The sequence below is a fragment of the Saccostrea echinata genome, unplaced genomic scaffold (assembly GCF_033153115.1).
Source record: "Saccostrea echinata isolate AGI-Se365-2 ecotype Australia unplaced genomic scaffold, CSIRO_AGI_Sech_v1 ptg000044l, whole genome shotgun sequence".
Taxonomy (NCBI): Eukaryota; Metazoa; Mollusca; class Bivalvia; order Ostreida; family Ostreidae; genus Saccostrea; species Saccostrea echinata.
In genome coordinates, this window is record NW_026889793.1 from 2480292 (window position 1) to 2504397 (window position 24106).

At 33.6% G+C, this 24106-nt stretch overlaps 1 protein-coding gene across 1 annotated transcript in view; it reads right to left on the reverse strand.

Annotated features, from left to right (window-relative positions):
* LOC133201479 (cytoplasmic tRNA 2-thiolation protein 1-like) overlaps positions 1-24106 on the reverse strand; it is a 319235-nt gene that overhangs the window by 182910 nt on the left and 112219 nt on the right. The window lies entirely within an intron of this gene.

A 24106-nucleotide genomic window follows, 5' to 3' on the forward strand; every position in this document is an offset into this window, starting at 1 on the left:
TCTTGTGAAATTCTTTTGGTATTCTTTACAAGCAGTTGTTAAGACTTTATTCCGTGTGACTTCCTTTCCATTTCTAACAACCAGTTGTTAAGAATATATCTTGAGAAATTCTTTTGGTATTCTTAACAAGCAGTTGTTAAGACTTTATTCCGTTTGACTTCCTTTCCATTTCTAACAACCAGTTGTTAAGAATATATCTTGTGAAATTCTTTTGGTATTCTTAACAAGCAGTTGTTAAGACTTTATTCCGTTTGACTTCCTATCCATTCCTAACAACCAGTTGTTAAGAATATACCTTGTAAAATTCTTTTGGTATTCTTAACAAGCAGTTGTTAAGACTTTATTCCGTTTGACTTCCTCTCCATTCCTAACAACCAGTTGTTAAGAATATATCTTGAGAAATTCTTTTGGTATTCTTAACAAGCAGTTGTTAAGACTTTATTCCGTTTGACTTCCTTTCCATTTCTAACAACCAGTTGTTAAGAATATATCTTGTGAAATTCTTTTGGTATTCTTAACAAGCAGTTGTTAAGACTTTATTCTGTTTGTCTTCCTTTGCATTTCTAACAACCAGTTGTTAAGAATATATCTTGTGGAATTCTTTGGGTAGTCTTAACAAACAGTTGTTAAAACTCTGTATAAAAGTGTAACAGTTTTACTTAATTTTATTTAACAAGCAATTACTTAAGAATTCCTTCAGCTTATTTTTCGTGTTCTTAACAAACAGTTGTTAAGACATGCCAGATATATAATGGTTTCTTTAATAAGCATTTGGTAAGAATTGGAAAATAAAGTGTTTAAAGTATGCATAGATTTCAGTTGTCTTTTTTGTACTTAACAACCATACAGAGCTTTTGATCAAATGGAATTGATCAAGTTAAAATGGAAGGTGTTATGTCCGGCAGGTGAAAATCAATATCTAGCACTATGGCCGATGCGTTGCATTAACATTTCGAAATTGAAAATCATTAATTACGGAAAGCACTTTCCATAATTTTCCTTCTGACATTAGCGGCCCTTTAAGAAATGACGTCAGATTTCTTTTGACCGCTCGCAAGTGATGGTAGCTCGAAGTTCGCTTAAACAAGAGAGGAAAAATGATTTGAACTAGAATTTAATCAGAAATGAATTACTAAAAGCAAGTAAAGATGCCTCAAAGACTTTTCAATATTACTTAACGGTAAAAAGGTAAGAATGATAATTTTGAAGAATTTGAGGGCTCCCACTGTTTTCAGAATAGTGCGTTATTGTGATTATAGGGTATATTCAAACGTCATAACACTACATGATCTGGGGGATCGCGTTGTTATGGTTTGTTTAAGGGCTACTGTAGACAGAAATGTAGTGCTTGTTATCCAAGGCCATTAGACATAGACAACTTTGCTTAATGGACAGTCGCCCGCGTGGCGCAGTGGTTAGAGCGTCTGCTCTAGAGTCGCGGAGTAAGGAGTTGATCCTTACGTCGCGGGTTCGAATCCCATTGTGGGACGTGGAGACCGGTCCTTCAGATGAGACCGTATAAACCGAGGTCCCGTGTCGCAGTAGGTGCTGGCACGAAAAAGATCCCTAACTGCTCAATGGCCCTAAGTGCCGAGTATATGTCAAAATTTGTAGCCCTACACCAGCAAGTGGTGGCATCTCCATATGAGTGAAAAATTCTCGAGAGGGACATTAAACAATAAAAAAACAAACAAACAAACTTAATGGGCATTTGCGGAATAGTGGACAATGGACTACAGACTTCAGACTTCGGACTTTAAATAAGGGGAATATCTCAAAGTTTAGAACTTATAAATCTCCTTTTTATTTCTTTAATGGCACTTAATCTAATGATTATCGATAAACTGCAAACTTCTGTGACATTTATAAATAGTAATAAATGCGGAGCACTATAAGTTAACTTCTATGTTTCAGTCACAGAAGTCACACCGAGAGCCTTAAATTGTATGAAACTTTTTTTGCTTTGAAAATCATTGTATGCCCCACCCCCTTACATACACAAGAATTTGAGTTTGTTTAACTTCTTTTTTCTCTCTTACTTGTTTATTTATTTATTAATTTAATTTTATTAAAATATTCTTTACTTTATTTTTTAAATCAGATTATATTATTATTTGACTTCTTCAACATCCGCGCTGGATTCATTTAATAGATATGAGCCGCTCTTTGTATACAGACAGAGTATCCGATCCGAGCTTAAATTTTTATTATTATTTTATATTAAAATGTTCATTAAAAAGCCGTTGCTCCCTCCCTGTTTTGATACAGTACTTGTAAAGTGAAATCCTCCAATGCAAATGTATTTAAAAAGTTTTAGTTGGACCCCCCCCTCCCGAAATGGGATTTTCGAGTTTAGACACGTCTCCTTTTTTGTTGTCAAAGATTTTCCAGGTAAGTTTCACATTTTTAGTATCAGTGCTTCTACAATAAGTTTTGAGAAATGCGTTCCACGCAGTTCATAATCGAACGTTAAATGGCCAAGCAAAGAAGGATAAACAGGCATGATGCAACTAGGGCCCAAAACGTGCAGTAGGAACAGTTAATGGAACGTCCGTTATAACAGATATTCCTCATTGAACTTCAGCGCTTATTAGTCCCCTACCGGTGAAACCGGAGGGGACTATAGGTTTCCCCTGAGTCTGTCCGTCCGTCTGTCTGTCCGTCTGTCTGTCTGTCCCTATGTCTGTCTTTCAGTCTGTCCCTCTTGGTTTTCCACACTTTTTTCCTAAACGCTTGCAGATATTGAGCTGATTTTTCGTATGTGAGTGTATCTTGATAAGTTACAGATCAAGTGTGCATTTCGTTCCGCTTCATTGATTTTTGACGGAATTACGGCCTTTTCAATTTTTAGGGGTTTTCCGCAATTTTCTTCTAAACGCTTTCAGATATTGAGCTGATCCTTGGTATGTGACTTTACTTTGATTAGTTATAGATCAAATTTGCATTTCGTCCCGCTTCATTGATTTTTGACGGAATTATGGCATTTTCAATTTTTAGCGGGAACCAGATTACACTGGTCTTGATGAGTTACAGATCAAGTTTGCATTTCGTTCCGCTTCATTGATTTTTGACGGAATTACGGCCTTTTCAATTTTTAATGGATGAGTTACAGATCAAGTTTGCATTTCGTTCCGCTCATCAAGATACACTCACATACCAAAAATCAGCTCAATATCTGCAAGCGTTTAGGAAAAAAGTGCGGAAAACCAAGTGGGACAGACTGACAGACAGACAGAGGGACAGACAGACAGACAGACAGACGGACAGACAGACGGACGGACAGACTCAGAGGAAACCTATAGTCTCCTCCGGTTTCACCGGTAGGGGACTAATAATAAGAATTTCAAGACGATCCCTTGATTAAAATTTATTAATAGTTATTAGAGTCCTACACATTTTCAGATGAATTGTTATAATTTGATTTTTTATTAATTTTTTATACTGGTCCCTTTGAAAAGTCTGCTTTAAAAGTCTGAATGTCCAATAGTGGTACTCTGATGACCAATTTCATTTTTATCGAATGTATTTTGAGCTTTTGATTGCCCTGATGATACGCAAAATACTATATACTCCACCTCAACAGGCTGATAAACACATAAATTTTATTGGGTTAATGTAAAAAGTTTTCAGATAAATGTCATTGATCCGTGCCAAATTTATGTTCGGTTAGATATTTAATGAATCACTGTCTAGTCAGTAGAGTATGCCAGGGCATCAACGATAGTTGGAAACGTGGGATAATTTGCATAACAGGCGAAGCTAGACAGTGATTCCTTATATTTCCATTTCACTGTGAAATAAAATTGTAAATTTAGATTTTAAAAATGTAGATTAATAGATTTAAATTACACGAGGCCTCACATGTCAATTTCAATAGTCCCCGCCCACTGACGTCAAACACAAAGACAACCGCACGAGAATTACATGCATATTAGGCCTCCTTAGAGTCAGACACAAAGACAGCCGCACGAGAATTACATGCATATAAGGCCTTCTAAGCTCCTGACCTTTCGCTTGGCGAAATTTGCATTCCGGTAGAATGATCAAGAAATCAGCTCTCCTAACTTTCAAAGAGTTATCACGGAAACTTTACCTTGGTATGTCAAAGTTAAGTGCTTCAGATTCATAACTACTACTACTACGAGGGGTTATCAGAAAGTTCGTGGACTGATGCGATAAAATTAATATTTTGTAGTCTGTGCTTACAAAATTTATAAGGAACATGAAACAACAAAATTTTAGGAAATGTTGAAAATTTTAGCTTGATGCGTTGATATTTTGCCAAATTATTCTAAAATAAAAAAGACATTACATGATCACCCGGTCCTGTCGCCGTTAAGTTTCAACGTCCGACAACGTCACTGATTCTCAATGTCCGCTCTCTCTACCTCATACACTTATTATCATGAGATTATCTGGAGTTAAGTATGGACTTAAGTCCGTCTTGTTTATGTGACTTTACAATGTCATGAACAGCTGCTTTCAATGCAAATAATATTGTAAATGGATCTATACAAAGGAAAGATCCTCACTTGATTATGCCAGAATACTTAGCTTGTTTGAGTTTAATTTCTGCCACATATGATCAAAGTCACTTTTCGACGTGAATGACTTTTGACACCCTGACTACAAATCGACATTAACTGTGCATCTTTCATCTCTCTGAATCTTTTTGGGTATTTAAAATCAAGTACTCTAGATGCATTTTATTTTTCTATAGCCCGTTTAAACATTTCCTAGGTCTATTCTAATTTTTTAGGTGCGAACTTTATAGAATGCAGGAAAAGAAATCCCTCCCCCTTTTGACGTCATTCTCAAGCCCTTATTTGTTTGGACACTCCATATAAAATTTACGATAAAATTTCGTAGAACATACAGATTGGGGTAAACGTTGAAATTTTGAAAAATTGTGTCGAACCACATGCCTGAAATAACGAGATTTTTTTTTATGACAAATGCTCATATCCAAAGAGATTTTCCCAGTTACACTCAGGTAGAAAAAACGTCATATTTGAGGTTGCGCCGCCATTTCATACCACTGCTTGCAAAATCAATAGCAGTCTATTAAAATATTAAAAATATGATTAATGGTTTATTCTGTAGATAGAAAAGATAATGCTAACTAAATGTGTTAAAATTCATTGATGCACCTAAAACGGTTTTAATTTTATGGCGCAAGTCCACGAACCTTTTGATTACCCCTCATATAACTTCTATTAAACAAGCACAGAACACAAAACACAACATTACACAACCAGATGGTCAGGTAAACATTGAAATCACATTGAAATTACATAAACAAACACATTTATTATTTTAATAAATTTTATTAATGTGACCTTACTACATTGCCGTCCTGAAATGTGTAGTTACACAGATTATAATCTAATACAGAAATATATTCTTTCTGCTTTTATATTTCCATCAAGGACACAAATTGTTCCAATACAGATGTGTGATGCATCCCCATGTCATAAACGTTAACTTGCGTTTTGATGGCGGGCAAATACAATTAGGCAGAACTCTTCGCCCACTTATCTCCACACTCTCACACACGGGTCTTGTCCAATAATGACCTTACATTCATCACTTAAATTGACAAAAGCTTTGTGAAGGTTACCTCTGCACCAGGTCACACGATTTTGTTTGTTTACTGCACGAATTCTTATCGTTTTCTTCAAAAGATTCATACAATGCCTCCCTGCATTCCTTGAAAGTATCCTTTCACTTAATTCCTTCGGCCGTCCGGATCGATGTAGGTCCTCTTTATTTCCTCTCTGAGAATATCGCTTAAGAAAACTATACACAAAACTATACACGAAACCAGAAAACCTGGACATTCTGACAATGTCAATCTTTTTCAAATTTGCCTCATAAAACGCAAATATGTACGCTTTCTGCTCGTTTGTCAACTCTTTTTCTTTTCGACCCGTCCTTGTTAAAGTGGGGTTTTCTCAAAATTACCAGACGACAGTGATATGACGTAAATCATGACGTTAAGTATTATGTTAGAGCTATTTAAATAACTCTGGAACCCTATTTGCTATGGCCAGATCGTAGTTTTTACGGTAAAAAAGGTACTGTTTGTGTTTTTTTTGGTGGCCATTTTGACTTTTACGAATACTCTTGGTGGATAACTGCATGTATCTTATACCCTCTAAGGCATTTCCGTAAAGCCTGGAAAAACAAAGTTGAATGTGTTACGCAGGTGTCAATGAAAACCTTTTTTTACTAACTAAAATAATGTAGGGGGGCATCTTTTCTATAGAGTGCAGAGCGAAACATTTTTGAATAATTTAATTTTGATTGTAACGCGTCATTTGATTAGAGATAAAAATAGTTTATGTCGTATAACCGGTGTTGCCTACCTCACAATGACTTAGTCAAAACATACCAATACGCTTTCACAAGATCAGCATCTGTAAAGCGCCACATTCTTAGCATGACGTTACTAACTTTTCAATGTTTTTGATAAGATTTTTACAGATAATCCGTTTTCTCACAGATCACCGTCGTCTAAGCAGAGTAGTCTATCATTCAAATACCGCTCGTACCATGTACGCACACATGCATGGTTTTTTCTGAAGTTTTCGAGAGTACAACACAAAATTGTATGGTTAACTGCTGCTCCGTGACGTTCTACGACATCATCTTTATTGTCTTTTCAATGAGGACTACCTATCTTCTGAAACTGATTTCTTTTCAAAGAAGCAAAATTTTAAGTCATAATTTGGAACCAGAAACGATGACACAATTCTTAAATTGAAAATGAATGTAGAATTTTTCGTTTTTGTGTAATTTTACAGAAGATATGACTTCAGAGATTATTTAGTGTGTTGATTGTAAATTACAAAATTTTGACCTGCTCCGTGATCCGATTTTCGCAATTTTTAAGTCTAAATAATTTAAAAAAAAACCGCAATATTTTAAAAATATTTACTACACATCATTTGAATTTACTGTTGAAATATTTCTTCCAAATTAGGATATAATATGTCGTTAAGTAAAAAAAAATTATGACTGTAGTCCACGAACTTTTCGAACAACCCTCGTACAATATAATCTGAAATAATGTACAGAAGGGACGATCAATTCAGTTCTAGTCCATAGTTTATTTGATAGAAAGCGACTCCATTTTGTGCAAATTTTAACATCCTGTGATGAAAAGTTTTTTGGGTTTTTTTTGCCGAACAATACGAGAAGATTTGTAACCGGAAGTAGAACTCTTATGTAAATAAAATTGTCAAAGTAACTGGCCAATTTGGTTTAAAGTAGTAAACCACCTCCAGTTATAATTGTTAACCCAGGTACAGTAAGGGTATTTCTGAACTATGATCAACGCTAAATGAAAACACTATTGTAAGATTTATGAATTCAATAAGGTGAGAATAAACCTTTGTAAATGGCAACAAATAATAAATAATATTCAAATTTAAGAAAGAGTAAAGTATTTTAATTTTTTAATAATTTAATTCAACTTAGCAAGTTAATCACAATATCCTCAATAAATAAATAAGAAGTTAACAAAAAAAATTAATAGAAAATTGGAGGAATGTGGAAGACCTATGAAAAATGTCAGAGACCAAATAATATCTATGTCCCTACTGGACCTCCATACTAATGAAAATGCTCAACGTATGTGAATTAAGGCTAGGTTTGGGCGTTTCTATGCAACCGAGCTTATAAAGATTCAAAAAGGTATTTTTATTATTCAGAGAAAGTTTTGATTTATTTTCTTACGCATACTTAGTACCCGCGATATGTCATAGCCAATACACATTATGACGTCATATTATGACGTCACTGATCTTACCTACTGGAGACCGTGTAATAAAACACATCAACAAAACAGCTTCGGCGCAAGGGATTATCCTATTTATTTTTATATAGAAATTGTATAATGCTAAGAAGAATATTCTTTGATTAATTAATAAAACCAATGCACAAATATTAGGCATTTTCTCATTTGATTGGAATTAGAGGAAACTTATATCGGACTGTACATTTTTACCCTTATTCAACTTAAAACTTTACAAATAGAAATTATTTAACTGAGCTTTTGATATTTGTGCAGCAATACCAACAAACTTTGAAATATTTTGCTTCTAAATATACCTTGTTTGAGTTAAATAAAATAGAGCATGCCCTTGCGCCAAACCATTTTTGTTGATGTCCATTATAATCTTGTGTAGTAAAGAACAATGACGTCATGATTGTGTACTGGCAATCTCATGTCGTGGGTACCAAATATGTATTAAACAATAAGTTTTCACTTTCTCTGTATAATAGTTATACATTGTAGTCCGTAGGTATTTTAATAAGCTTATTTTCATAGAAATGTCTGTACCTAGCCTTAACTCAGCTGCGAAACTCCTGCTCTATAAAAATGTATAAGAAAAGTGAGCTTCATCACCCTATATGAACTCTACTATCAACACTCTAGAGTTGAACTATGTTAACTATGTAAAATAACACTAAATTGGGACTACTCTAAAAATAAATAACCCATGAAATAAACAACACTAAATAAATAAAGAATGGTGGTTATAGAAATTATAGCTGTTATCTACAAATCCTTAGACCGGGCTGGACTTGGAAAGGGGAAAAATAAATTTACTCTATTAAACCTACATCCTAACGTTTTCCTAACAAAAACTTAGAACTTGTGATAAACGTGAAACTAAAGCTAGCTTAGACCAAGAGTACTGTTAAATCATAAGATTTTATTAGCACTGCTAAAAGGTACTAAATAGAATAAGTGCATTTAAACCAGGAGGTTTTATTAGCAATGTAACAAGGAACTAACCATAAGGTCTGTTCCTCAACCCAAGTGAAAAAAAACTACACGAACACGGCTTTAATACCCTAGCTATAGGCCCAAGAATAAAAGCCAATACCTTACATAATCAATCAAAACACAGCTATCAAGAGGACTTCGGAAAGACTGACAACGTGGATGACACTTCCTGTATAAAAAGTAAAACGTGGAATGTCAACACAAGACCTAAAAGACAAATAATAAAGGGGTTTTACGTAAGTAACAACTGTAAACACAAGGTAAATAGAATTATCATACTAAAATACCAGCAATACCTTCTAAAATGTTATTTACGAAACGAGGGCTATTGAATAAAAATCTAAACCACCACAGATGTAATTGCTACAACACAGAACCTTAATGGAATATTTTAAACTATGTGATCATTGGTTCAACCATATCTAAAAATTATTGGATTTTCCACCTAAATAATTCACTGAAGCTCATTTAGGACCTGTAAAATATATTTTGAATGTGGACACAAACAGTATATAGAAGATGATAGATGTTAGCCATAATAATAATAATTTTAGCAATTATTGTGTTCAAACTTAAGGCACGGCTATTATGTCAAAACATGGACAGAACTACGCCTGCGTTTATATAGGAGAATGGGAACGCATTCTTTTACCTGAGGTACATTGGTGACATTTTAAGGATCTGGACAGGGACGGTAGATGAACTACACAGCTTTCATGCAACTGCAAATACACGATACACATCAACATTGAACTAGACTAAAGATTTTCAAAGATCAAAACAGAGCTTCTTGATGTGTCAATTTCTCTTGAAAAGGATTCTTTACAACAAACCATTACAGCAAAATTACCGACAAACATATGCATATAAAAACTACCTCCAGCCATCCCAAATCTACGAAAAGCGCAATTCCGTTTGGCCTTGGCCTAAGAGCACGCCAAATATGCTTCATAGAGAAAAAATATCGTCATCAACGGGAAAAAGACAAAAAAAAAAGAAAAAAAAAAAAGAACGTACGAAAACGCGGCTACTCAAACTATGAAATGGACAACAACTTCCAAGAGTTCGGATCCCATAAAATATAGTGAAAAAAATAAGCAGTGGGATCGTGTTCCCTTAGTACTTACCTATTCAAAAGAACTCCAGAATATCCATATTATTACCGTCTTCCTTGGAAGACGGTATACAGAGTTGTGCATGTAGTATTTTACAGTCTTCGGACTATGTACTTCCTCTCTTTTGTGATTGGTAAAAATTGCATGATGAGAAAATTTCAATTTTTTTCTTTGGTTGAAATGCTGTTTAAGGCAAGGGAGATAATTTTCTGGTGATCTAATTTTCGTACGACTTAACAATTTTTCAAGATTTTCAATCGTAAAAAAATATGACACAACGAACAGTAGAAATTGGCAGTGATTGATTCGAAATAACAGTTAGTTTTCTTATATCAATTACCAAAAAACGTTTCTATATTTTCATTGTTAACAGAATTGATCTTTATTGCATGCAAGCTTTACAGCTTGTATGTATTCCGTTTCTTTTTGTATTGCACTGTGCTACTAATCTCGACAGCACTCGGCAACACCTCAGCCGATTCATCTGCATATCACAAAGATGACGGAATCAGCCGAGGTTTGCCGAATGATCTCGGCAGTAGACTCGAAGTTTACGGAGACAGCCGTGCATCTGTTAACTTTTCACTTAGTAGGACTTATGTCAGAAAAAACTAATAAAGGAACACAAAGCCAAGAAATTTTGAGGAACTATAGGGCCTGATAGGTTTAGGTCAGTGTACTGTTTAAGGTTGTTGCTTAAGACGGTAAGCTTTTTGAAAAAGCTCTACTTGTCTTAAAGAAGCGTCCACAAATCATGGAAAATTCTGATCATCTAAAAACGCGTTCGAACACCAACCTTTCTTTGCCTTTAAAAGACACAAGAATATTAAAGACATTTTCGCTCATTTAAATGCAAAATATTTTTTTTTTAAGAAAGAAAATTTGTGTGAGCCGTGTGGTGCTAGGAGATGTATTCTTTGCAAATATGATGTTTTAATAAAAACCAGTTTGAGGATGATAATTGAAACATTTATCACATCAAAATTATAATAATTGTTAATCTTGCAATGTTGTACATGGAGATTTTTGAAAAAAAGTAACAAGATTGGGAGAAACTGTTGGGACTTTAGATCAAAGATATGAATCATTCATCAGAAGAGAGAAACTAATGACACTGTTGCTGCTCATTTTTATTCAGAATTTCAAAACATAGATGAACAGATTATAGTGTAATAGGTTTTGAGAAAAATATATAAGAATGACATTTACCGGAAATATAGAGAGAATCTAAGGAAGAAAAATCTAAATACTAATGTACTATTTGGTATAAACAAAAATGAGCACTACGTTTATAAACAGTTTTGCGTATGTATATCACTATATGTGTACTATCTCAGTATGTGTACTATTTCAGTTTAAATATTTCTATGTTTATTTATATGCAGAAAATTACTTCACACCGATTAGCGTCCACTTATATGTATGATCTGAATAGTTTATTAGACTAAGTGTTGTTCCATTCGAAGGGATTCGCAAATAATTACGACATAGTAGGAGTCGCCACATTCACTACTTTTTTTTCAAACAATTTTTTACCAATTGGACTCGCCAATTATCTGACATTAAAAAAAAATGTATTATTTAGGTAATAAGGTTGCCAAAAATCGTAAAATTATTTTACTCATGCGATGTATATACATTCAAAGGTGCCTGGGGACGGGACCCCACCACCCCCTACCCCACGCCGTGTGTTTCGTACCCCAAAGGTTCTTTGACTTTTTTACATAAATTTTTTTTCTAAGACATATTCACAAAGTATTACAAGTGAAAAATCCAAATTATAACCTACAACTAACATTTTTAAAACTTCAAACACTCTGATAATAAAAGAGAGCAAGGTTGGCAACTTCAACAGACGACTTTCGACATCTCGATGGAAAATCCTCAAAAAATGATGATGAAAGCTACTTACCGACTGGAAATAAAAGTTTGCATATCTTTAAAAAATTATTAATTAATTGATACATCGCTAATTTTTGCCCCATTGTAGTTCCAGTCCTGGGAATTTTTTTTATTTTCAACACTAATCTTTCAGTATTAGAGAGTGTGAATTTAAAAAAAAAAATGCTAGTTTAAGTTATATTTTGGATATTTTTCAGTTGTAATACTTTGTGAATATGTCAAAGAAAAATATTTTATTTTTAAAAAAGTCAAAGAACCTTTGGGGCACGGAAAACGGGGAAGGGGTGGGGGTCCCGTCCCCAAGCACCTGTGTATACATTATGTATTTCCATACTAACCTTTACCACATACATGTACGAGTGACTAATGACATCAAACGGTAAAAGTATATAAATATTATTCCCGTTGAATGATAAATGTGTGTAACAAAATAATGTCTCCTTATGGAAACATAATCTTAGAAGAGATGCTGTCATACATGTAGGGTGAGTTCACCATGCATCAGACACTCTCGTACTTGAACAAGTTCTAGCGATATCGTTTCCTACCGAATATAATCAAAATGGTGTTAATATGTATTATGTAATAAAAAAAATAAGCTTGTGATGCAATTTTATGCTATTCTTTGAGAAAATATCATTAAAAACATTTTTTTCGGAATGAGCTAGAATTCACTAAGCATCGGAAAAACGGTATATTCAACCGGACAAACATTTATCACAGTAGTCTTTAAACACCTGCAATGCCTTTAAATTAGTGAAATGAAAATATGTTTATGTTACATAATGTATCATCTTCTGGTTTGAAGAAATAAAGAGAACCCACTTTTACAAATGTAGTTGTCATATATAGATATTATGCATATATATTGAATATGCTGAGTGTATATTTTCTTATTTCTGCAAAATCAGCTGTCTTTTGGGTAATAAACGTTTTTCTATACGAAAATGGAATGGAATTGATTGACTATGTGAAGAAGAACATGAACACAAAGGAGGATTATGTTTCAGATATTCGATATCCAAGCCCTGTAAAGTTTTCTTGTAATTAAAAAGTTTGGAAGATATATGTCTTAAGCCATTTCCTTAAGTTGTTTAAAATATTAGCCCACTAGTTTCCAACATACATACGCTTGCTTTCAGTATATTACATACAAATAAACGTAGAATTTCAGATAATCGAATATCTGAAACATAATCCTCCTTTGTGTTCATGTTCTTCTTCACCCTATATTTATAGTCCTGCAGGACACGTTATTATTGGTGACGTAAATATAGTTAATAATGAGGACCTTAGATCACTAATCTTAAGAGGTCCTAAATATACACAGGATGAAAAGCCAGGTTTCCCAAATTTGGAAACCCGATGGAAACATATGGGAATCGTGACATCAGTAGTTTCCATATAGTTTCCATTTTATGGAAACCACATAGTGGTTTCCACGTAGATTCCCGATATGGAAACAATCAACCTGTGGTTTCCCATATGTTTCCCAATATGGGAAACCATGGAAACATGCAGTAGTGGTTTCCACGTATATTCCTGATATGGAAGCAATCAACCTGTAGTTTCCTGCATGTTTTCCAGATATGGAAAACACGTATTCGTATGCTGTGGTTTACACCTATTTTCCCTATAATAGACATTTTGGAAACGTGTATCAAAAGAATAATAAAAAAAAAACTGTTTGTGTAATTCTGTGTAATAAAATTGAACATTCTGTGACAAATAAAAGATTTTTTTAACATTTTAGTCTCGGTAAAACTCATAAAGACACGTGAATTGGAATTAGTAGTAAGAGAAGATTTAATACAACTTTTAATTTTAGAAAAATCAGTGTAAACTGTTCAGATAAAATTCAATCATTGCGCTAACCCTTGTAATCGCGGGCACCTGTTCTCACGTGCCACAGGTGGAGACACGTGTCGAGAAGACACCTGCGACTGTGTATTTTTTGTATATTCTATGTGATTTGAGAGGGTTGAGAGGGGAACAATGGGCTGTGGTCAAGCATGTACATACACACAGTCTCCACAAACTCGGTTTAAATTTAGGTGATAACTGCTGGCCATTGATTTGATTTAAAAAAAATAATTTAAATTATCAATAAGACCAGAGAATATTGATAGAATAAGCTACATTAATTTTAAGATGTTCAATGAGAGAAGGAAAAAAAGAATTGTATTTTATTTTTTCATTACTGATTAAAAAACAAAATTTCCTAACCGTTTAAAAATTATATATACTTTTCTATCGGTCTAGAATAAATCTAAATTCTCGTTATGTGTTAAATCATATTTGTAAGTGCATAGATAAATGAAATAAAATTTCTTAATCGGTAAATAACGAATCGTCCTTGTTTGACATCACTGTAAACTTTGAATGTTGAAAACATAGAAAGAATTATTAATTATAAACTTTGTTGCCTGCTTAATTCGCAAATTGTTTATGAGAAAGGATGCAGGTGGATCTATTATACAACATAAGAACTAAATTACTAATGTTTTGTGTGAAATTCGTATATAGTCCTCTACAAAGACATTGATAAGATAACACAGCAGAATAATATTCATATACAAAATTAATGAGTGTTAACTAAATAACTTATTTTTTTTTTATATATCTGTACACAGACCCTGATATGTTTTCATTTTTCGCAGGGAATTACAATAATGTTGGTCTTAAATGCATACATGCACGTATATTTAATTTAGCCATTTTGTACAAAGACCAATGCTGGCTCTAAATAAAGAAAACTCTATGATATTTATATATCATGATTTTCTTTTCCTTAAGAACAACGTCTTCTGAAGAACTGCATGCTAAGGCAATTCATTGAAGAAAAAAAATTACTAATTGTTTTACACGTAGATGCTTAGCGAAAACTTAATATTTTTAAATCGTGTATTATGTTAAACGGAAGGTTACCCCTTTCAAATTTAAGCCCCCTCCCCTCCTTCAAAAAATGGAGAGAAATAGTTTCTTTCGATATTTAGGTATAATGTACTGATGTGGTGATTGTCAATACTTGTACATGTACAAACATTTCTTTATACATGCCGTCCATTTCTTAATTTTTATACCCCTAGCTTTCATGCAACTGCAAATACACGATACACATCAACATTGAACTAGACTAAAGATTTTCAGAGATCAAAATAGAGCTTCTTGATGTGTCAATTTCTCTTGAAAAGGATTCTTTACAACAGACCAATTACCGACAAACATATGCATATAAAAACTACCTCCAGCCATCCCAAATCTACGAAAAGCGCAATTCCGTTTGGCCTTGGCCTAAGAGCACGCCAAATATGCTTCATAGAGAAAAAATATCGTCATCAACGGGAAAAAGAAAAAAAAAACGTACGAAAACGCGGCTACTCAAACTATGAAATGGAAAACAACTTCCAAGAGTTCGGATTCTCCTTGGAAGACGGTATACAGAGTTGTGCATGTAGTATTTTACAGTCTTCGGACTATGTACTTCCTCTCTTTTGTGATTGGTAAAAATTGCATGATGAGAAAATTTCAGTTTTTTTCTTTGGTTGAAATGCTGTTTAAGGCAAGGGAGATAATTTTCTGGTGATCTAATTTTCGTACGACTTAACAATTTTTCAAGATTTTCAATCATAAAAAAATATGTCACAACGAACAGTAGAAATTGGCAGTGATTGATTCGAAATAACAGTTAGTTTTCTTATATCAATTACCAAAAAACGTTTCTATATTTTCATTGTTAACAGAATTGATCTTTATTGCATGCAAGCTTTACAGCTTGTATGTATTCCGTTTCTTTTTGTATTGCACTGTGCTACTAATCTCGACAGCACTCGGCAACACCTCAGCCGATTCGTACCTCATCTGCATATCACAAAGATGACGGAATCAGCCGAGGTTTGCCGAATGATCTCGGCAGTAGACTCGAAGTTTACGGAGATAGCCGTGCATCTGTTAACTTTTCACTTAGTAGGGCTTATGCATGTCAGAAAAAACTAATAAAGGAACACAAAGCCAAGAAATTTTCAAGAATTATAGGGCCTGATAGGTTTAGATCAGTGTACTGTTTAAGGTTGTTGCTTAAGACGGTAAGCTTTTTGAAAAAGCTCTACTTGTCTTAAAGCGACCACAAATCATGGAAAATTCTGATCATCTAAAAACGCGTTCGAACACCAACCTTTCTTTGCCTTTAAAAGACACAAGAATATTAAAGACATTTTAGCTCATTTAAATGCAAAATAATTTTTTTTTAAGAAAGAAAATTTGTGCGAGCCGTGTGGTGCTAGGAGATGAATTCTTTGCAAATATGATGTTTTAATAAAAACCAGTTTGAGGATGATAATTGAAACATTTATCACATCAAAATTATAATAATTGTTAATCTTGCAATGTTGTACATGGAGATTTATGAAAAAAAAAGTAACAAGATTGTTTATTTGGGAGAAACTGTTGGGACTTTAGATCAAAGATATGAATCATTCATCAGAAGAGAGAAACTAATGACACTGTTGCTGCTCATTTTTATTCAGAATTTCAAAACATAGATGAACAGATTATAGCGTAATAGGTATTGAGAAAAATATATAAGAATGACATTTACCGGAAATATAGAGAGAATCTAAGGAAGAAAAATCTAAATACTAATGTACTATTTGGTATAAACAAAAATGAGCACTACGTTTATAAACAGTTTTGCGTATGTATATCACTATATGTGTACTATCTCAGTATGTGTACTATTTCAGTTTAAATATTTCTATGTTTATTTATATGCAGAAAATTACTTCACACCGATTAGCGTCCACTTATATGTATGATCTGAATAGTTTATTAGACTAAGTGTTGTTCCATTCGAAGGGATTCGCAAATAATTACGACATAGTAGGAGTCGCCACATTCACTACTTTTTTTTCAAACAATTTTCAAACAATTTTTTACCAATTGGACTCGCCAATTATCTGACCTTAAAAAAAACCAATGTATTATTTAGGTAATAAGGTTGCCAAAAATCGTAAAATTATTTTACTCATGCGATGTATATACATTCAAAGGTGCCTGGGGACGGGACCCCACCACCCCCTACCCCACGCCGTGTGTTTCGTACCCCAAAGGTTCTTTGACTTTTTTACATAAAATTTCTAAGACATATTCACAAAGTATTACAAGTGAAAAATCCAAAATATAACCTATAAAACTAACATTTTTAAAAATTCACACACTCTGATACTAAAAGAGAGCAAGGTTGGCAACTTCGACAGACGACTTTCGACACTTCGATGGAAAATCCTCAAAAAATGAAGATGAAAGCTACTTACCGACTGGAAATAAAAGTTTGCATATCTTTAGAAATTTTTAATTAATTGATACATCGCTAATTTTTGCCCCATTGTAGTTCCAGTCCTGGGAATTTTTTTTATTTTTAACACTAATCTTTTAGTATTAGAGAGTGTGAATTTTTTTTCAAAAAAATGCTAGTTTTAGGTTATATTTTGGATTTTTTCAGTTGTAATACTGTGTGAATATGTCAAAGAAAAATATTTTATTTTTAAAAAAGTCAAAGAACCTTTGGGGCACGGAAAACGGGGATGGGGTGGGAGTCCCGTCCCCAAGCACCTGTGTATACATTATGTATTTCCATACTAACCTTTACCACATACATGTACGAGTGACTAATGACATCAAACGGTAAAAGTATATAAATATTATTCCCGTTGAATGATAAATGTGTGTAACAAAATAATGTCTCCTTATGGAAACATAATCTTAGAAGAGATGCCGTCATACATGTAGGGTGAGTTCACCATGCATTAGACACTCTCGTACTTGAACAAGTTCTAGCGATATCGTTCCCTACCGAATATAATCAAAATGGTGTTAATATGTATTATGTAATAAAATATAAGCTTGTGATGCAATTTTATGCTATTCTTTGAGAAAATATCATTAAAAACATTTTTTTCGGAATGAGCTAGAATTCACTTAGCATCGGAAAAACGGTATATTCAACCGGACAAACATTTATCACAGTAGTCTTTAAACACCTGCAATGCCTTTAAATTAGTGAAATGAAAATATGTTTATGTTACATAATGTATCATCTTCTGGTTTGAAGAAATAAAGAGAACCCACTTTTACAAATGTAGTTGTCATATATAGATATTATGCATATATATTGAATATGCTGAGTGTATATTTTCTTATTTCTGCAAAATCAACTGTCATTTGGGTAATAAACGTTTTTCTATACGAAAATGGAATGGAATTGATTGTCTATGTACATACTAGTAAAATCACCTTTAAGAAAATTAATAAAAAATTTGAAATGAATTTTCATTAAATCTTCTATAAAATTATCAATCATTAACAAAAGTCACCCCAAAACGGACTGGATCCCTTGAGTCTAATGAAAGAAACACAACTCTAAAAATTTGAAAATCATAAAATTCAGTATACTTCCCTTTGATGAAGTCAAATATGACGTCAATTTAAAAGGCCAATAGCGTGGTGTTTTTATCACCACACGGTTATAAAAATCGGCATTTTTAAAAAGTTTAAATCTTTGGCATTAAGATAGAAACAAAGTCAAAACAGGGAGACATTCGAGTTTGATGCAAGTTTATTGCTATTGTTGTCCGAAGCAAGACAAGTGTTCGATGCATCCTATCAGTTTCCTTCCTAGTGAAAATCTAAGGTAAATAAGCCATTAATTTAGCTCTCCGATGTGATTATCTGAAATTCTACGTTTATTTGTATGTAATATACTGAAAGCAAGCGTATGTATGTTGGAAACTAGTGGGCTAATATTTTAAACAACTTAAGGAAATGGCTTTAGACATGTATCTTCCAAACTTTTTAATTACAAGAAAACTTTACAGGGCTTGGATATCGAATATCTGAAACATAATCCTCCTTTGTGTTCATGTTCTTCTTCACCCTATATTTATAGTCCTACAGGACACGTTATTATTGGTGACGTAAATATAGTTAATAATGAGGACCTTAGATCACTAATCTTAAGAGGTCCTAAATATAGGGAACCCGGATCCTTTAACTGCCGTCGTAATTTCATACATATTATGAATTCTGTGGAGGATTACGCCACACGTTAGGTCAGACATGAAAAAGAAGACCTTGACACTTTGTCAGAATGGATTAAATGTATCGGATATATGTTAGAATCTCGCATTAAACGATTGAGGGGCAGTATGAAAACCATCTATCCTTCTGTATTCAGTAATTCAGAAGTGAAAAAAGAATTAGATTATACGATCAGTACGTACTGGTCCCTCCTGACAGAGCAGGTAACAACATTGTTTTTGTTTGTAAGGCTCATTATATAAATTGTATTTTAGAGGAACTGGGATTTAATTCTACAAGTAGTAATCCAACTTATACCCATAGCTCCCTTTCTAAAGAGGAAATTTTTCAAAATCATATGTCAGTTTTGAATAATTTTAATATTCCAAACAACCAAAATTAATTTGAATTACCATATCTATATTGGATTCCGAAACTTCATAAAACTCCTTACAAACAAAGATACATAGCGGATTCCAGTAAATGTTCTACCAGACCTCTTTCTTTACTCCTCATAAGATATTAACAGTAGTGAAGGGGAAACTTCAATTAAGAGTACTGTGCAACAATATATTCGAGAAGTGGTGTAAATCAGATGTTGATACTAAAATCTTCAAAGGAACTTTTGGAACATATGAAATCACAAAATTTATCAAAATTAACAACATAAAAACTTACGACTTTTCAACTTTATATACAACTATTCCCCACGATGAATTAAAGTCCAGACTTTCTAACATAAATAAAAAAGGAACTCGTAAATTTTCTTACCTTGTCATTGGTCATTTGCAAAATGACTTTGTCAAAAAACAATCTGATTGTACACACAAGTACTCAGAAGTTGACATTAAAAAGATGCTTGAGTTTCTGATTGACAATATCTATGTGGTTTTTGGAGACCAGGTCTTCCAACAATCTATTGGAATTCCCATGGGTACCAATTGCGCCCCGTTATTAGCAGACCTATTTTTGTATTCATATCAAGCAGAATTTGTTCAAAATCTTTTACGAGAAAAGAAGAAAAAAAAAAAAAAACACTTGTCGTGGCCTTCAACTCGACATTTAGATACATCGACGACGTATTGTCAATTAACAATGGTTATTTCCATACTTATGTCGATACTATATATCCCGCTGAGCTTGAGATAAAAGATACCACAGAGTCTGACACATTTGTTTCATATTTGGATATTTATTAGAAAAAGACATTAAAGATAATCTAACAATAAAGCTTTATGGTAAACGTGCTGACTTTAACTTTTGAATCGTCAACCTCCCTTACCTATGCAGCAATATACCCTTATTACCTGCACACGGAGTTTATTTCTCTCAGTTGATTTGATACGCTAAAGCATGCTCTACGTATGAACAATTTCTAAAACGAGGTAAGTTATTGACAAACAAGTTGTTGAAACAAGAATATCAGCAATCTCGTTTGAAGTCATCATTTTGTAAGTTCTATGGTCGATACAATGACCTAGTCAGCAAATACAATCTATCATTTAGTCAAATGCTGACTGACTTTTTCATACTGATTGTTAGGCCATTATTTACACACTTCACTGCACACAGTTGTCGACGGATTTTTCCGTTATATCCCGATCATGACAAGGAGCACATGGCGGTTGTGACCGGTCGGCAGGGGATGCTCACTCCTCCATGGCACCTGATCCCACCTCTGTCTTTGAGGTCCGTGTTTGCTCTGCTCCTATTTTGTACTGTTTATTGGACTTTTGAGTTCGAATATTGTTCGTTATCTCCACATATTTCATCTATAATATCCGTAGTTTTTCCCTATACATCGATAAAAATTTTCTTATCGCACTAGTACAATTTGGAAAGTTCCTTATTCACAAGAAAATCTTCAAATGCTTCAAAAAGTGCTTTTGAAGCGGAAAGTTTAACACAATAAAACTTGAAAATCAACATAATTACATGTATACAATTAGGCTATTACAACAACTTTATTAATAAATAAATCTGCATAAAAGAGAAATTTAAAAAAAGTAAATGTTAAAAAAGTATGATAAAACTGAAACAAAAATACAGATTGCATTTTTAATCCCTTTACCGCCACCTTTGAAAATCTCTTACATGCAGGGTTATAGATATTGTTACTCTTGTTTATAAAAATATTTTTAAGTAAAGTACCTACATATAAATCTGAATCTGCAGGATTACCTTATTATTGAATTGAAAACTTGTGTTCTTTTTCGTTAATTTTGTTTCATGTAACGTACACACAAAACACTGAGTCTAACTCTTCCACCAAACTGATACACTGATGGGGATGATGTTGATATTATCTATGAATGACAAATCTGCACTGATTTTACAATGAGAAATCCGGCATTCCTGACAAGAATATTTTTCTTAAATACATTAATGTGAGAGTAGACCCCTCTTTGGTCCAACGTTTGTCTTTGCGGGTCATACATTTATGAAGTATATGATCTGCTTGCATTTACATGTTAACAATTTTACGATATGTAAAATTATTTTATACAGTCTTCGAGCCTATGTATGTCTTTATACATGCCTCACAGTCATGTTTTGAACAACTGTGAGGATGGTTAAATACCCGTAACAGTTTTTAATGTTAAAGTACTTTTGATTGATTGATTAATTGATTGTATATTGTTTTACGTCACATTCGAGAATTTTTCACTCATATAGAAACGTCAACATATACCAGTGAAGGGCTTCAAATTAAGATCTTTACTCGGCACTCAGGGCCATTGAGCAGTGAGGGATCTTTATCGTGCCAACGCATTCCGTGACACGGGACCTCGGTTTTTAAGGTCTTCTCCGAAGGACCAGCGAATTGTACTTCAAAGTGCCGAGCACCTGGCGAAGGAACAGTTGCTACCTAATTTTCATCGACCTAGGTCAGTCGTAGCCGAGATTCGAACTCACGACCTCCCGATCACGCAACGAGCGCTCTACCGACTGAGCTACCGTGACGGCTGTAGTACTTTTGAATATTTCAATACTTTTCCAATACAGATCTATGTAAAACCTTTCACCTGCCTAGTTACAATGTTTTACTAAAGCCAAGATTGATAAAAGTATAGCAATATAAACACAATACGATCTGAGAAGAAAATATGCAATAGACATCAGTTGGATTGAAAATGAATTATTTAAGGTTGTAATTTATACATGTTATCTCTCTCTCTCTCTCTCTCTCTCTCTCTCTCTCTCTCTCTCTCTCGACTATATTTTTTTTCAATACTATATGATATATGAAAAAATGAAAAATAAAAATACGGACAATATTCTTAATGATACAAGTAAAAAATTAAATTCATTATAAAAATGTAGTTACGATACTGCTTTCTCTCATCAACAATAAGATAAGTCCCAGTATTTTGTCAATTTGTTGGTATCAAGGTAACGACGATCCCTGCCTTGATGTTGTGGACACATTACCTTATTATCTATTTTAATGTTATCCGCTCGAAAAAAGTGACCTTCAATCGCCATTGCTATCGATTGTTTACTTTCAGTTTTACAGCTAAACCCTTTTATGAAATTATTTTTTCTGTGAAATGTTGTTGTTATTTCCGTCAAGCTTTTTTCCACATCAGTCTGAATACGCTTGGTTTCACGAACGTCCAAAGACTCCTTCTGTTCGGGCTGGTAAACCAGAAGCTGGATTGATGAAGCGTTGACAGCTATTGCAATGTGGTGATCATTGGATAAAAACAAAGCTACATTTCTGTAAAGACATGACCTTTCATGACTTTTAAGCACCCTCCAATTTTTTTTCTGCATGCACGAAACGACAAGACGGAAGAAAAAAAAGTAAGGCAGGAATTCAAACTTATAAATTAAAATGGACGACTTAATGTTTGATTCATGAGCTTCTTTTTGCATCTCCTCATCAAAATCCTTTCGATTCATGCATGGTATGTAGTACATGTCCCCACAACTGGCTACCAAACCAAGTCTTTGCATAAATTCCAAAATTATCGTTTTATAACATGAGAAGTCCTGATGTTTTTGTTTTGTTTTACGCCCACAGGCCCCAGGTTTGTAAAAAGCATCCTCGGGAATATCAGAGTTAGTGTCATCTAATGGATCATCTTCGTTGTCGAAATTTCTACTTTTATCCATTGTGCCTTGTTCGTGCAGTTTTTGGTCAACATATTTCCATATTTCTGTTAGATCCCTGTCTTTCAGATGTCCAGTTTCATAGTATTCGTCCCAATCTTCCAATGCAACTGATTCCTTCTGAGAAAAGGTTGTCTGTGATAATGTGTTTGAAAGCATCCACAAACCATTGCACATCAATAATAACGGACTTGTTTAAAACTTCATCGTTAAAGTGCAAAATTTTTCCGGCGTCGTGAAAATATCGTAACATTTCTTTTCTTCTGTCATTTTGCTTCTGAATGTGTTGGTGTGAAAGAGCTTTTTCATACTCATAAACATTCATAACTATATCTGCTACATTCATGATTTTAATTTCGTTTTTCCTCTGATGTATGTCTATTTCAAAACAAACCCATTCCTTTGGAATACGTTCCTTCCATTTTTTGTGGGATGCAATTTCAACGATCCGCTTTTCTAAAGCTTCAATGGGTTCTATGGGAAATCGTAAGAAAAAACAGGAATCTTTTCTTATGAACTGCGATAAAAGAGAATGGCGTGGAATCTTTCTTTGAAGAATCTTTATGAACTCTTTCTCATTCTAAAAAAATAATTCTTGTGCTAAACGTATTGTTTTATAATAAAAACTTTTATAAAATTCACAGAGAGAGAGAGAGAGAGAGACAGAGAGAGAGAGAGAGAGGACTTAGCACCTTATACTGTTTGGCATTCTCCCAATGAGTGGCTACTATCAGAATAGTTGGTGTTTCTCCACTTTCTGTTTCACAAAACGTATGAATAGAATTTATCCAGAACAGAAAATAATCTGAAAAAAAGATGGGAACGTTTGTTCAGTTTGTCTATTGTCTGTTTAACACCACAAATTATTTCCAGGGTAATTCAATTTTCGATTGGCACTACTTGTGCTCCCTTATTAGCTGACCTGTTTTAATATTCCTTTAAATTCCTTTAAAGCATAATTTATTCGAAAATTTCTACACTAGAATTAGAAACACTGTTGCGGCCTTCAACTCGCCCTTGATAGATAGATAGATAGATAGATAGATAGATAGATAGATAGATACCATGTTTTTGAATAATCAATAGTGCTTTCATTCGTATG